We start from the raw sequence: 15,814 nt of genomic DNA, 5'->3' as shown, positions 1-15,814 counted from the left end.
TTGATAGCATTACAATAGCGGCCTCATAATTGAGCAACAGAGCTGTCACCAGGGATGAGCAATGGTTGGGCAATGGAGATTCTACATTTTCCTATATACAAAACTAACAGTGACGACAGAGTAAGACACATTTGTTGACTTAAAATATCACATTAAGGGCCCGGTTACCATGTATGCAGTAACAGTAAACTGGGTGGTATTCACCAAATAGTGTCCGTTTTACCTCCTTCCCTATTACAGGTTTGAGTATATAAATAACCACCAGGTCGAGGTAAGTGCAGGCCCTTCTCTTTAATACCAGGAACAGGTGTTGCTGTGGGGACGTTACAAGGGTGTGAGAAAGGGGGGCATCTCTGATGTCCACCCTCTTGCTACCGTTCCCATGTAATCCACAAAAGGGTCAACATTTAACTTCTGAGCATTATAAAATATATGGTAGATGTATTAAGCACTACTGTACCATATCATGTGTACCATCAAAATATGACAGAAATGGTTAGACAAAAATGTAACGAAAATTACAGTAAGTGGCATTTCTGAATCACCATCAATGGTATTACAGCAATACCCTCCCAATACCACTGGAGCAGTGGCAAAGGTGCAATTGGGTGGACCTTTTGAAACTACAGCTGCTGCCGATGGTAATTATCCCTGGCAGTACAGCTATCAAAAGAACTCCACCCACATTGCAGTGAGGGCCTGCGCATTTATTTGCTTTACTGTACTGCACCACGATTTCAACTTTTGCTTTAAACATTTAAATGTATTTCGTCTTAATGAAAAGTGGAACATTTGTTTTATGGAGTAGGACACATAATGCAAGCCAATGTATGGAGTCCCTTCATTCAACTCCAATTTATATGACACATCATGTCTTCTTACCTTACCTTTCCACGCAGCACGATGGCATCGATCACTCAAGTACTCAAAACTAGGCTACACCAACAACCACTACTTGGGGCTCCCACATTATCTACTGAACAGCCTAACACACCAAACGTTTTCACAGAGTACAAACTCCCAGCCCTCCGAACCCTCCACTCATTTCTGATCAAATGGAGGGTTCACTGTACATTGCCCACCGTGCCCGCCCTGTCTGTGCTGATTCTACCACAAGTTACATTAATACATCGGTCCAGCGTTGCTGCTGTAGTAATGACACCAAGCTTCAACCAGAAACCCAAGAGGATCTCCCTTTTCTGTCCTGTCAACCAATCCCTGGAACCCAATGCACACACATCTGTGCACAGATGAAAGCAACTTGACCTTCACATAATCCCTCAACACCTGGCTATTCAGATGACACCAGCAAAGGGACAGCACGGAATCCTGACCCAAGACCTCGAAATAGAATTGGACCGAGTCTCTTGAAAATGCATTGAACTAGTACACAAGTTGCTGGCATTAAAGCACAGGAGATGGCACTCATTAGGGGCCATCTCTCCTCGCCCTTCAAGCTAAATCAGACCAACAACCACCATCGCCATTCAAGGTGATTGTGAAACACTTGTAAAACACGATCCCGATACCCCTGCACCAGAAGGATCCCTCTTATTTACACCACTGCTCACTCCCTCTCACCGAATCTCAACCTCACTTCACTCTCTACTTTACACACCTCACATATCCAACCCATGCACCCGCCTGAAATGCTGCAAAAACAACACCCTAATGAGGGGAGGCCACTGCTCAATTATCTAGTACTATACAACAACGCAACTCCAGCAGCTAATCAATTCCTCTCAGTGCTAACTTCATTTGATCAAACAAAGGCTCGCTCTTCTGGATGAAACACAGTTCTCAAGAGTCTACCAGTCAATTCCCCACGCCAAAGTCACGCTGGGGCGCAAGGCTGAGGTACTTTTGACCTACACACATCAACACTACAGGACTCCGATCTGCCTCTCTCCCATTTCCATAGACTTCCTCTTTTCTTACAGAGCCACGCAGAGCAATGCCATCCAAAAGTCTGCTATACAAAAGTGTGCTATACAAAAGTCTGCTATACAAAAGTCTGCTATACAAAAGTGTGCTATACAAGACCACTTTGCATTCCATTCTTCCGCAAAATATAAAATGTTGGTGAATGGTTTTAAGTTGGAAAGAATTCCTTCGGAATGAAAGCTTAATTATTTGATTCTTGGCATTATAATTTTAAGTATGTTATTATAAATCATTCAAAGAGCTTTTTTTCTGTTTGCTTTTCTGTGGAACTTGCCAACTTCATAAAGTGTGATGCATATTTTGCATAGAGCTGAATGCATCCTGAAATATTTTGTACATGAGTCAAACATAAGGCTTCCGTTCGCCTTAGCAAGCATGGAATAGAGGGAAAGAGAGCAGCTATATGCAACACAAGGAATATTATATCCACCATGATGTGAAAGACTGTGATAGTCTACATTTTTTAAAGTGATCTTTTTCCATGTCTGTCAAAAATAGAAATGTCTCTATCACATGCACAATATTTGCTGTGCTCAGGACATGGCTAGCAATGACCTCGCACATTAGAACTCCATGCACTGCCCTTTGGACATGGCTTTAGCCCACGTGAACCTGGTAATATACTTGGGCTGAGGTACTGTGGTCCTCTCCTGAATTTGAATGCCTTCTGACCTTTTGCATTCCCCTTAATGCAATTACCTTCCTTGCACTACCTATGAATATTCTGCCCTGGGGTACCTTTCCCTTTCCTCACTTTTCTGTTTTCTTTCCTCTTTCATTTCCTTGCTTTCTCTATTCATATCAGCTTTGTGAGTATCTATTCAAGCATTGGTTTCTGCATGAAGCTGAATATATTTTGGGTATGCCCCGCTGTTTTAGCTTGTACAAAAAAAAAGAATGATTCAGAGCACTATAGTTAAACGTGAGATGCTTTAGGTCATGGATAGAATTCTGCAGACGCAGCTCATCTATAATAAGCAAGGGTGTCGACCCTCCAGTCCAGTACCTCAGCCAGTATGGAGAAGCTGCGCCAGCCCAGTTGAAACACTGAGCACTGACTCCACTGCTCCCTGCAGCTGAGGTAGCACTTCTGTGCTTACTTTAACTGTCAAAGGAAAAAAGTGGTTTTCCTTTGACAGTTTAATACCCCAGAATGCATGACCAAGGGACCATGCAAGGTCGGGGACCTTTGGCTTCCGCAGATTTGCGTGACCCATTAGGGATGCAGGTTGGGGAACTGCACATGTGAATGTGTTTAGGTTAGGGGGTGCTTTTGCCCCTCCAGGTGCATTCAGTCAGCCTGGGGCAGTAAGCTGGGAGCGCTCCGCCTCTTACCCACATGTGCAGAAGCACTGTTTGCTTCCTGGTTCCTATTTGTGGGGCACGGGAGGCAGAAGACTTACATGGCCATGGTAGGTGGCAGCGGCAAACAAGTGTGTGGACCACTTCTAAAAGTAGAGTTAGCTTTATATTGTATGTTGTGTGTATGTATGTATGCATGTGTGAATGAGTGAGCGTATGAGAAATTGCTGGCTACGTGCATATGTGTATCAGTGAATTCATGTTGTGTGTAAATAAGCAAGTGAATGTGTGTGTTGTGTTTGTGTTTGTGCAGGGCGTTGATTTTGCTGGTGGGGGGGGCTAATGCTACAGCATTGCATTTCAAACTGGACATAGATTATAGGGTAAGCATGATGAGTGTCATTATGTGGCTAAACTGGCATTTTGGTGCATCCAGCCTAGCTATTTCTTACTCTGGAATTACATTTTTTTTTGCTGGGAATGTAAGTATGATATGTGTTATAAAGTGGCTAGACTGGCATTTTGTTGCAGCCAGTTTGGCTATGTCTTGCTATGACATCGGAGTTTGTTCTGGGTATTTATGATAAATTAAGCATGATAAGTATTATTAAGTGGTCAAAATGGCATTTTGGTGCCGTCAGTCTAACTATTTTTGCCTACTTTGCCATGGCATCTTGTTACTGGGTGTCTATTTATAAAGTAAGCATGATAAGTATTATTATGTGGCTAAATTAGCCCTTTGGTGAAGCCATTCTACCTAGCAATTCTTACTGTGGCAGGGAATTGTTTAATGGGCCTCTATGATAAAGCAAGCAAGATATGTGCTATGAAGTGGCTAGACTGGCATATTTTGGTGCAGCTAGTCTTGCTATAATTTGTACTGTGGCATGGCATTGTTTACTGGACATCAAGAGAAAATCAAAAATGATATGTGTTATTATGTTTCTAGACTTGCCTACATTCATGCAGCCATTTCGAACATGTTTTCTTATTGTGGCATGGCATTTTTAATGGCAAAGCCACAAGGGGTAGGTTCTTACATAGGGATACTGCCACATATGGGCAGAGCCAGAACGGACATGTTTTCTTATAGTATCATTACTGGTTTTATGCACAAAGCAAATCTGAGTATGTTTTATATGGAGATAAAGGCATATATTGTTGTAGCCAGCATGGAAATGTATGGGGAGAACCAGCCTCACAATGTTTTATACTGGCATGTATTGTTAGAAAAGGCATCATGAACATGCATTAGGAAATGCTCCTGTGCTTTGTTCCTGACTTGCATCTATTGCATTTTGTCATGAGGTAACCTACAAAACAAAGTGGAAACTATCGGCCTGTTTACCCAATTTTTCATAGAACGTCTGTTGTATAGTACACCATTTTAACTAATTGTTCAGAAAAACGTTCCTGCGGGGAGAACCAATTCCACCCCCACAAACCTCCCCATGGTTGGATCAAGCTCCCTCTCTACGCTCCCCCTCTCTGATATATTTCTGGGAAATATTTGCAAGCCTCCAATTGAAAAATTCTCTAGCCGTCAGTACATCTTTAAGATTAGACAAAAAACAACCTTTTACGTTAACATGGAGAAGGCCTAATTAGCATTGTTGTGTGGCCATTGGAAAAAAAATATATTCATATTGTCAAAAGTAACAATTGTGTCTTTGAAGAAGTAACAGGAAGGGACCAGGTTTGAGCAAATCTGTGACCTGCATTCACTGTAGTTTGCCCTATTCTATTGAGAGGCAGTGGGCCCTCAATTTTGTCAGTAAGACAACTCTCATTGAGTTGGCCATTCATGGGAGTGGACTAAAAGCTGGAGGTGACTTCACTTAATACAAATTGGCTTCACCTGATATATGCATTTAACATCTTACCAAAAAGGCATATTTATTTATCTTTGTATTACCGAGCTCTGGATTACTAACTCTGAAAATATTTCAGGCAATGCACCAGTGCCTAGATAAAAACAAACGGCTTACCTAAGTCCCTGATGTACTGGAGTTTGCATCCAGAGCAGGACTGTCTGCTCCTTGCCTCCATTTCAAGCATCAGTGGGACTTCTGTTTCATTCTGGATTGTGGGGGTGACGTAGCTGATAACCATGTTCCTAAGTGCTCTGAAATCTAGATCTTAGAAGCTGCGGTGCCACATCAACTCTGATTGAGAACATAGGCTATGTTCACCTGCTAAGCCTTGGATGGTGTCTGGGGACATGTAAGGTTCATTGCCTGGATGTGCTGTGGTAGTACAAAATAAGAGTGGCACTCAGAAAAGCAGGACTGCTCTGGCATTATCTGATGGAAGCCTAAGTCCAGAAATCCCCAAGCCCCATCAGCTCTGCCAAGACTGATTTGTCTATCCTATCATGACTTCATCAGCATATTTCCGATTTCATGCATCCATCGCCACCAGACAAAAAAACGACAGTACAATTGAGAAACTTTTGCATCGATGTGTGGCTTTTACAACCTTCCTCAACCATTGTCAGCATCTGACCTTGTGCAGAGAGTTATTACATCAACATACGTTATCACAGAGACTGCCTGCCACACTGAATCAATTGTGTGGAATCTTCTTGTGAAATACCCTGAGACATATCTGTACCTTTGGGAAGGGGTGATATTAAGTATCAATTTTTCTCTTGGTAGACAGCCCAGGAGAAACAGTACATAGAGATCCAAGAATGTGTTCTCTACGCCACTGTGTCTAGGATGAATGAGACTTACTATGCATCGTGATTACGGCACTAAACTGGTTCCTAACTGCTGACATGTATGCAGCTATATGGCAAACTCACATCAATGTAGGTGCCTGACACAATTAACACCACAACATAAATTCTCATTTTTATAACTGTACGCAACATGGATTCACTGTGTTTAATTCTGCTTTTCTAAATGTTCAGACTGATATATGGACTGGTGCTACATGAACTTTGTGTCAAATCTTGTTTGTAACTTCTATGACCTCTATTTTTCACTATAATGACAATTTCATATTTGGCCCTAAATGCATAAATGATGTTGATGCCATGCTTGTCCTTCAATTGTTTTTGAAGAGTATTGCTATGAGATTCGGGGGGTAATTCATAGAATTCAGCCCACAAGTGGCGCACGCGGCATAATGCCAATAATAATCAAAATGCAGCATGTCCCAAAAAATGATAAATAATTAAAATGAGAATCCAAATTAATCCAAATGAAAATGTGTCCAAAGTCACCGTCCAACAAAGCAAATTCAAAGGGAAAGAAAATCGTAATATCCATTGCTCCATGGTGAAAAAAAAAAAAAGATGAAGGAGAAAAATCCACTGTAAAACTATGTACAAATAGCAAATCCAGGGTCCATGAGTCCAACGACATAAATGAAACCTACAATGAAACCTACCTAATTACTAATTATAAACATAAATGTGGGGCATAGTCCATGCGCCCCAAATGAAAGAAAAAAAAATGAAACTTAACACTAATGAACTATATACAATGGCGGCGGGCAAGTCCAACGGCTCACTTGCTGATGTCATTGGCCAGGGCATCATCGAACTCCTGTTCAATGTTTTGGAGGCGGGCCTGTTCACTGGCCCCGAGGTCTCGCAGGGACAACGCCATGTCCACCTCCAACTCCCTGCGAATTCCCTCGAGGCACTCAGCCCGCCTCAGCGCCCTGCGCATGGAGTTCTCTGCCCTGACCATTGTGAGCCGTGCCTCCTCTGCCCGCCACCGCTCCGCACCTATCTGCTGGCCCAACCGCTGCCATACGGAAGACACTCCCATTCCAGGGTCCTCCTGCCCTCCGGCCGATGCCTGCCCCTCTGATGTAGATGGCCCCGAGCCATGATGCCTCCCACGTTGAGCCTCCCGCTGCCTCCAACGCAACTGCCTCTGCCAGCACAACGGCATCCAGGTTGATGGAATCCACCGACGCCGTCGTGCACGTGCCCTGCCCGATGATGCCGGCACATCCTCCATCTGCTGGGGTCCAGTTGCTGGGGTGTCCACCCCTGCTGGACCTCCGACTCCCGACTGTGGCAGGGATGGGATCCCCACCAAGCTGGCTGCGTTGGTCAGGGCAGGTCCACAAGGGGCACTGGTGGCATCTGGGCCGGAAGACGGCATGGAGAACGACTGGTGCATAGTCTCCACAGAGGAGGAGAGGGCCGCCAGAGTGGCCGACACATGTACAAAACCCCCCACCATGGACACTCCCAACTGGGCCACGTTGGCACGCTGCTCTTCGTGATGACGTGCGTGCTCCCCCCGGGAAGCACGCACATCATCACGAATGTCACGCGTGCACAACACGACACCAATCAGGACCTTCTCCATACGGTCATGGGTCCCCTCGTCCACAGGTAGAGGAGTGTCAGATGACATGGATATCCCCCCTACCTGCGGACGGGCCTGGGATGGGGCATCCCTGCTCGTGCATGGTGGTGCAGTCACAGTGTCAGGGACAATGACATGCACAGGCCCCTCCACGGCGACCTGTGCTGCCTCCTGCCCCTGCCCCTGGACTGCACCACTTGCACCAGTGGTACCACCCCCACCAGGCCCCATGTGCGGCTCAGTAGCGGCCTCCTCCTCCTCTGTGGAAACCACCAACCTGGATGGCTCCACACCGTCTTCCGCCGTTGCAAGCCCCTGTGGGGGCTCACCCACCCCTTCCACTGCAGCCGTATTGGCAGACGCAGCACCAGTCCCCTCACTCCCGGATGATGGTAATTTCTGGGAGGGTGACTGGGCCTTGCGTCGCCGGCCGGTGGGGGCATCCCCACCGCTTTGCTCCACAGTGCTGTCTCTGCCCTCTTCATCACTTGCCGCTGTGTAGAGGGAGACATAGAACACAAGCATCAGGGTACTGTACAATGGTCCCCTCGACAGGAAGCAATAGCAGATGAGTGGCACTGTCAAACATCACTTCCATCATGTCCCTCCACAACACATGGGTCAGTGCGGGCAAAACACATGCAGTAATAGGCATGGCGCATGCTATGAACATTAGCATACATGTCCAAGGGACTCTTGAAACATACAATGCTGGTTTGAAACTCACATGCATCATGGGTCATGCCTATCACATGCACACACTTCACCGTAGTTTCATCTATCTGACCTCGTACACCCCAGACACAGTGGATACAAGGATGAGTAGGCTGCATCAGTGAATCTGAACATTGTCACAGACATGTGTCATGCATCCATGGCATTTACAAGTCACAGACATGCAAGTCAGACACACAGACATGGACACCATACATGTCCATGACAGCAGCACCCATCTCTCACACCCCATCCATGTCCAAAACAGAGACAGGCATGCATTAATGTGTGCATTCCGCATGCTGCTCCGCATGTTGCATTGTAACACATGCACCAACCATGTGGTTCACACATTACTGGTCTCACATGCATGACCATGCTGTCCCTGCACACACACATACGTACAAGGCCTATGTCACACATACAGGCAAGTATCAGAAAACCAGCACCCTGCAACATGCCCTGTCTCACACAGCAATGCTTGGCCACTTACCGCTCAACTCCAGACGGGTCTGCCCCTGGAGGATCTGGGCATGGAGTGCTGGGCCTACGCGTTCCAGGACCCTCATCTGGATGGTAATCATGCTGCACCGGCCGCCCTCCACAAGGCGCCGGGCCTTTATGAGGGTCCTGGACCTCAAGTCCTCCCAGCGCTTCTTGACTTGCTTGATGTTGCGGGTTGCCACCCCATCCGCGTTGATGGCAACCACAAAGTCGTCCCAGATCCTCTCCCGTCCTTCCCTGTTGGCGTGTGATGTTCCGAAGAGGGCATCATAATGCCCCAGGACATGCTCCACCAGGACACCAACTTCCTTCTGACTGAAGCTGGTGGCCCTCTGCCCCTTGGGCTGGGGGTCGCCAGTGGTCTCAGATGGTGTTTGCCCCTACATGGAGACCCTGAGGCAGGCGTCGGTGGGCAACTGTGTCCTGGGGCTGGACTGTGGAGCGATGGTATCCCAGTCGGGAGTCTTCTGTTCCAGCAGGGGTGGACACAGCAACTCGACCCCTGCAGATGGCTGATGTGCAGGCACCAAATAGCAGGGCACGTGGGCAGCAGCAGATGGCAGGTGGGAGCGTGCTCGGGGCTCTGGGGGGTAGGAAAATGCCCTTCAGGGCAGGAGCGTGGTCTTCCGTGTGTGTACGCGTGGCCAGCTTGATACGGAGTGATTTGGCACGTGAAAAAATTACACGTCAGCGTGTAATTCACGGAAAGGCCCTTAGCGCGTAAGCGCGTCAGCACACGTACGCGATTTCATTGGACCAAAGGCCCTTAGCGCGTAAGCACCTCTGTGACGTATTGCGCACAGGCATTGCCCTTTCGCGTGTAAAACTTCCCCCGAACCCCAGGAATACACGTACCCCACTCGCACAGGGCCCTTTCGCGTGTAAAACTTCCCGCGAACCCCAGGAATGCACGTACCCCACTCGCACAGGGCCCTTTCACGTGTAAAACTTCCCGCAAACCCCAGGAATACACGTACCCCACTCGCACAGGGCCCTTTCGCGTGTAACACTTCCCGCGAGCCCCAGGAATACACGTACCCCACTCGCACAGGGCCCTTTCGCGTGTAAAACTTCCTGCGAACCCCAAGAATACACGTACCCTACTCGCACAGGGCCCTTTCGCGTGTAAAACTTCTCGTGTGGTTCGCGTGCGTGTGGGCATTCCGTGTACTTCCCAGCAGTACTTCCCCCGTTACGCCTTCTTTTTCACGCGTTATTCCCCATTCCACGTGTTACGCCCCCTGTTCCACCTACTTTTGTTGTGTGCGCTGCGCTATGTGCGCTTTCGCTGTGCGCTTAGCGCACGCTGTTTGGAGATGTGTGCGCCAGCGTGCGCCTTGCATGGATTTGGCGCACAACCAGTGGGAAAGTAGCGCAGCACCTTCCTTGAATCGCACGCGTGCGCATGCGCTTGCTTTCTCACACTTGCGCCTCCTTGCGCCTGCTTGCGCTGGGATTTTCGGCGCACGTTTGTTCCATGAATCGGCCCCTCTGTGTATTAGGTATATAACTCTTTGTTTGATTCATAATGAACTGTCATGTAACATGTTATACTGGCTATCAGGAGGTATACTCTAGAAGGTCTTCATTAGCTTGCATTCACAACCTTCAATGTTGTTCTTGGTGTCACTTTTTAGAACATAAGAATAAGTTAAACTGAAATGTGTTTTCTAACTTTGTCTATGAATAGTTATCCAACAGGATCCAACCCTTTGTTAGTGTACGCCTAAACTCTGGCGCAAGAAGCAGGCTGGTTTGCAGTAGCATTTGATTTTATTCCAAATATTAAAAATGGAATTTACTGATTAACCTTCGCTCACAATGCCAGAAATGTATGTGAAACATACTGTTGGCAATCCAAGCTAACCCAATATGTGCATGAATAATACAGTCAGTAAGACTTGTCTTATCAACTAATTGGGTGAAAACTATTTTCGGATTAACATCATTATTTGCAAACAAGCACTCCTTCATATAATCCACAGGTGGATGATATCTCAGACTGATTCATTCAATTTGTTAAAATGTAATGACCACAAGGATAAGCAACAACTGTTTGGATTTACAAACTCTAGCAGAATGAAACCATAAATGATTTGTGGGAAATCGGTAAAACCAAATACCTATGAAATATGAAACGAACATAGAATCTTTTGACCATAGACTATTTGTTAGGGGTGTTAACCTACAGCCCACACCTTTATTTCTGGGATCTATCAGAATACAAAACAGTCTAAGCACATAAGGCCTGATTACAAGTAGACTGGTGCAGGTTACAATGGCAGTAATGCAGTGGTAATACCATTACCATTGCATTACTGCACCACCGTATTCAAGTTTTGCATGTAAGAGGGAGGATAGCCTCCACCTTATTGCCAAAAATCATCAGAATTGGTAAAATTACCTCAGTAATTCTGCCAGCAGTAATTATGCCAAAATCCCCATGGAGTGCTATGGACTCCGAAAATGGGAATAAACAATGCCCTGCAACCACGTGTGACCCCCCAGGTAATCCACCGGACCAAGTTGTGGTAATGGTAATCGGTTTTGGTGGTTAATCGGCTCATTTACTGACCAAAAATCATCAAACTCATAATGCTGTCCATTGTTACTTGACCACCTCCTATTTACTGACTCACTGATGCGTCTATATTTATTGTTAGGCTGTTTGAATACATTACATATAAATTGTATTCACAAAATCTATTCCTAGGATATGTTTGGACAATAAACCTCACTCACCTTTTTTTCTTGGTGACCCAGGCCCCTTTCAGCAACAGCACCCCCAGTTCAATAGACTTGCTAGGAAAATAGGATTAATTTACCTTATTGGCTGCGGCACACACACTACATCAGTCCTCTAAAGTGCCACTCTCAACCTGTGTGACCCAAAGATACTGGCTATGGTTCTGCTTTATGTATTCAAATTCACCAAAGCACTTACACTTTGTACCATATTCTGATTCCAAGTGACACACATTTTGGCAGGGTTTCTCAAATAAACTTTTAAATATTAAAGGATATGGGATGTATTGAAATTCCATTAGTAAATAAGTACAATTCCTCACTATACACAATGTGGTTCTGTTTCCTTCAAATTCATTAAGGCAGGCAGGCACCAACAGCTGAAACCAGAGATGTTCTTCCTCTTGGGTACCTGTCCCGTGATACGGCTCAAAGGCCCCTCTCAGTCTGGGCATTCTGTCCTGCTCTGGGATTTTTTCTGCAATCAGGCCCCTTGAATAAGACCCAGGATTTAATCCAATATGCTCCTACCACAGAAATGCGTTCTGCAATCAATGCTGTTGGATCCCAGTGTTTAGTTGATTCTCCACTCTGTCCAAAGAGTTTGTGCTTAAATAGACAACAAACCCCACCCTGAAGGAGCACGGGCTCATTCCTAATTCGAAATGGGTAGACTATCTGATTCATTGCTGTCTTTGCTCTGACAGAGCTATTGAAATGTCCCTCTATTTGTAATTGGCTGTCTGGGTTGAGAAGGCTGGCAGAGGCAGTTCCTAATTCTCAGTACCAATGCTATTTCTCCATAAAATAACCACTCTTGCCCCTGTGATATCATTCATCTTTAAACTGCCATCAACAAATAAATGAGGTTTACTAGAAATTTGGGTTGCCATTGTCTTAAAAATCTACAAATAACAACGTATTTAGACTGGTTTATTAAATGCAATTTGTCTGAGTTTATTAGCATGTCAAATGACAGATATATGAATTCTGATAATTGTATAACCTGCTTGGTCTGAACAAGCTGATAGCTTTAGTTTTCCTATACTAGTCTCAGAACAAGAGTCATAGTAGATGTTCCTACATTATGTGTTTTAAATATTTTAAAACTGTCACATCAGGTTGAAAATGCACTTTTGTATCATTGAAAAATGTAACCATTTAGCATTCCCACTTCTATTCTACTTTGTTTGGAAATACACACTCTTCCCTAACCCTTTTATTTATGGGTTTGTGGTTGATCAATTCCCATCATTTTATTTCGTATGCCCCTTTTTATACTGGGCTATCCTGTATCTAGCAAAACAGGCACTGGCCTTTCAGGTCACTTTATAGAATGGGCCCTGGTTCTTTAAAGGCACTTGATGGATGGGTAGATTTCTAATGAAAGACATAATGGGCAGTGTATTCCAAGCACGGCCAACATCATCATCAGCATTTAAATCACTCTTGTTGCTATTGTTCATTGTATTTTTATTAAGTTAAACACCAGACATAAAGATTATTACGGCACTCTTCTCTCAAAATGGCTGATTCATGTTTCCCAAAGCTTAAGAATTCTTGTCACTGCCAGGCATAAATCATAAAAATCATTGTTCTTCTAATGTACGTGTAAAGAGGAACACACACATTCTTTATAAAAAAAAAAACAGTTTTAAATAATGGCATCTTCTTGCTTAAGGAATACAAAAGTTCAATCACAGAACACAGGTTACTGAAGTGACTGAATTCTGCAAATCTCATCCTATATTACTAAGTGTGATTGCCTATTTCATTATGTATCATTGATGTAGCGTGTGTCATTTGCTTGAGGATTCGCAATTTGTCTACATGTGCGTGCTTAATTCCCTATCTTCATTGGTGTTAATGTGGTGCTGTACTGCAACTCTCTGCCTGAGGATTAATTGTCATGTTTTGTCTTGCACAACACAAACATATCATGGACCTCTTTAACCAGCATTTTCTTAAAATGTACATTTCAAGTCATCAGAATATATAATTCTCAAATTGTCAAAGCAGTCTGCCCCTTTTGTTCTTCAGAATACAGGTTGTGCAAAAGGGGACCTTCCGCCACAACATACTCATGCTATGCTGGCATGTGTGAAAGCTGCACATTTTACTGGGAATCGATCCTACAATAAAAAAAAATGAACATATTGTATAAACATGTGATAAACATTTTAGAGCAAACCTCATAATTAAGCACACTTTTAGATGTGGTATACCCCCTCTGCATGCAGGCCCAGCTGGCAATAGTTCCAGCAGTGGAAGAGGGCATAGAAATTAGGCCTATGCACCCTAATGCAATGCCAGGAGAATGCCTAGAGTCATGCCATCACATTACATGATGACCGGCCCAGTTGTCTAATAGGACGCCCAATGGGCAGTGGAGATTACTAGTGGGCCTTGAAACCTTTCATAACCGAGTTCTTGAGCCTACCAATAGACAGGAAGATGCATTTGGAACTTTTTCTGGATGTTCTCTTATTTTCTCCCACAGTATTAAATGTACTCCTATACTTAATTCTTTTTAAAGACTTCCCTGATTAATAATGTATGATTGGTGTATTTTGATTGATTACTCTTAAATTCACCACCAAACCTTTAGAAGCATTTGCTTAATGCATATTTCCTACTTTTGAATTGCCCTTTGGTTATACCTTACATGCTTTATATCTTAACTGCTTTGCATCATCCTTGTTGTTTGACAGTGTCTTGTGAGTCTATTGGATAGGAAATTTGAGTTGAAGCAATGCTTTCAACAAGAAAGGAGAGGAACCTTCATGAACTTTGGAGTTTCTGCATGCATTTGGCAGAGGTGATATGGAAGCCGTGGAGGCACCATTCGTTTTATGTCTTCTCTTCCACTTCCATTGCCCCAGATGTTTAATTTATTTATTAGAATTTTTGATCAGTGCTGGCACTACCCATGGGTCTTGTAGTGTGTATAAGGTTCAAAGGTTGACAAGGTGGCAGGTGAAAATGTTTTCGGATAGAATAGAAAGATTAGGATAGACAAGTGGTAGATGGAGAGACAGAGCTGTGTTTGGGGAAACAGGTGTGTTTTGAGGATCTTTCTGAAAGTGGTTATAGAGGGATGTGAATAGGTAGGGTTGTTCTATGCTCTTGGTGCCCAGTGGGTAAGTGTGTGTTTTTGTGTTCATTAGTTAGCATAGTGGAATGTGTAGGAGATGCTGACTTGCTTGTCTGGTGTTTGTGCGGGTGATGGGGTTGAGTTTGTCATGAAGGTAAGGTGGGGTTTTGTGGTGGATGGCTTTAAAAACAATGCAGAGTCCTTTGAAGCCAATTCTTTGTGGTACAGGGAACCAATGGAGCTGGGCGAGAGCTGGGATGATGTGTGAATCTTTGGGTAGGTAGAGGATGAGTCTGGCTGCTGCATTCTGTATGTCTTTCAGGGGGACAAGGGTGCTGCGTGGGAGTCCAGTGATGAGAGCATTGACATAGTCCAGCTTGGAGAAAACTAGTTATTGTACCCCATTGTTGAAGTCATCAGGAGGTAGGATGTGTCTGATTTTATGTATGAGGTGTAGTTGTAGATTGCATGTTTTGGTGACTGCAACTATATGGTGTGTGAAAGAAAGGTGGGGTTGAAGGTGAAGTCAAGTGATTTGACAGTTGTAGAGAGGGATATTTGTGGGTTGTCCATGGTGAGGTCTTTGATACAGGGGGTGAGCTTGGGTTTGTCTGCATAAGGAGATATTCCATTTTGGAAGAGTTGAGCTTGAGGAAGTGGGTGGCCATTCTGGTGGCGATGGTGGTGGGACAGATTTTGAGGATGTGGATTTGTGAGAAGGATGAGATTTGCAAGTATATTTGTGTGTCTTTTGTTTGTTGGTGGAAATGGACATTGTATTTGCTAAATGTCTGTCCAAGGTTTTCAACATATGGCTTAAAGAGTAGTGGAGAAAAGGAGGAGCCTTATGAGACCCCATACTTGACTGGAGTGGGTACAGATCTAAAAGGGGGGCATGGAGTCAAAGTCTATACAGTCAGTATGGAAGGAGAATAAGCATTAGAGGACAGTGCCTGGGGGTTCCATCCTATTGGATGGGATGTTGAGTAGAATAGTGTGATAGATGGTGTTGAAGGCAGCAGAGAGTTTGAGGAGTACGAGTAATGCTGTGTGCCCTGTGTCTGTGATGTTGTGAAGGTCATCGAGGATGTGAAGTGTTGCGGTTTCAGGATTGTATCTATCTATCTATCTATCTATCTATCTATCTATCTATCTATCTATCTATCTATCTATCTAT

Source organism: Ambystoma mexicanum, chromosome 6p, assembly GCF_040938575.1.
Source record: "Ambystoma mexicanum isolate Mex_15411 chromosome 6p, UKY_AmexF1_1, whole genome shotgun sequence".
NCBI classification, from domain to species: Eukaryota; Metazoa; Chordata; class Amphibia; order Caudata; family Ambystomatidae; genus Ambystoma; species Ambystoma mexicanum.
The sequence above is the reverse complement of the archived record's forward strand: the minus strand, read 5'-3'. Positions refer to the sequence as shown.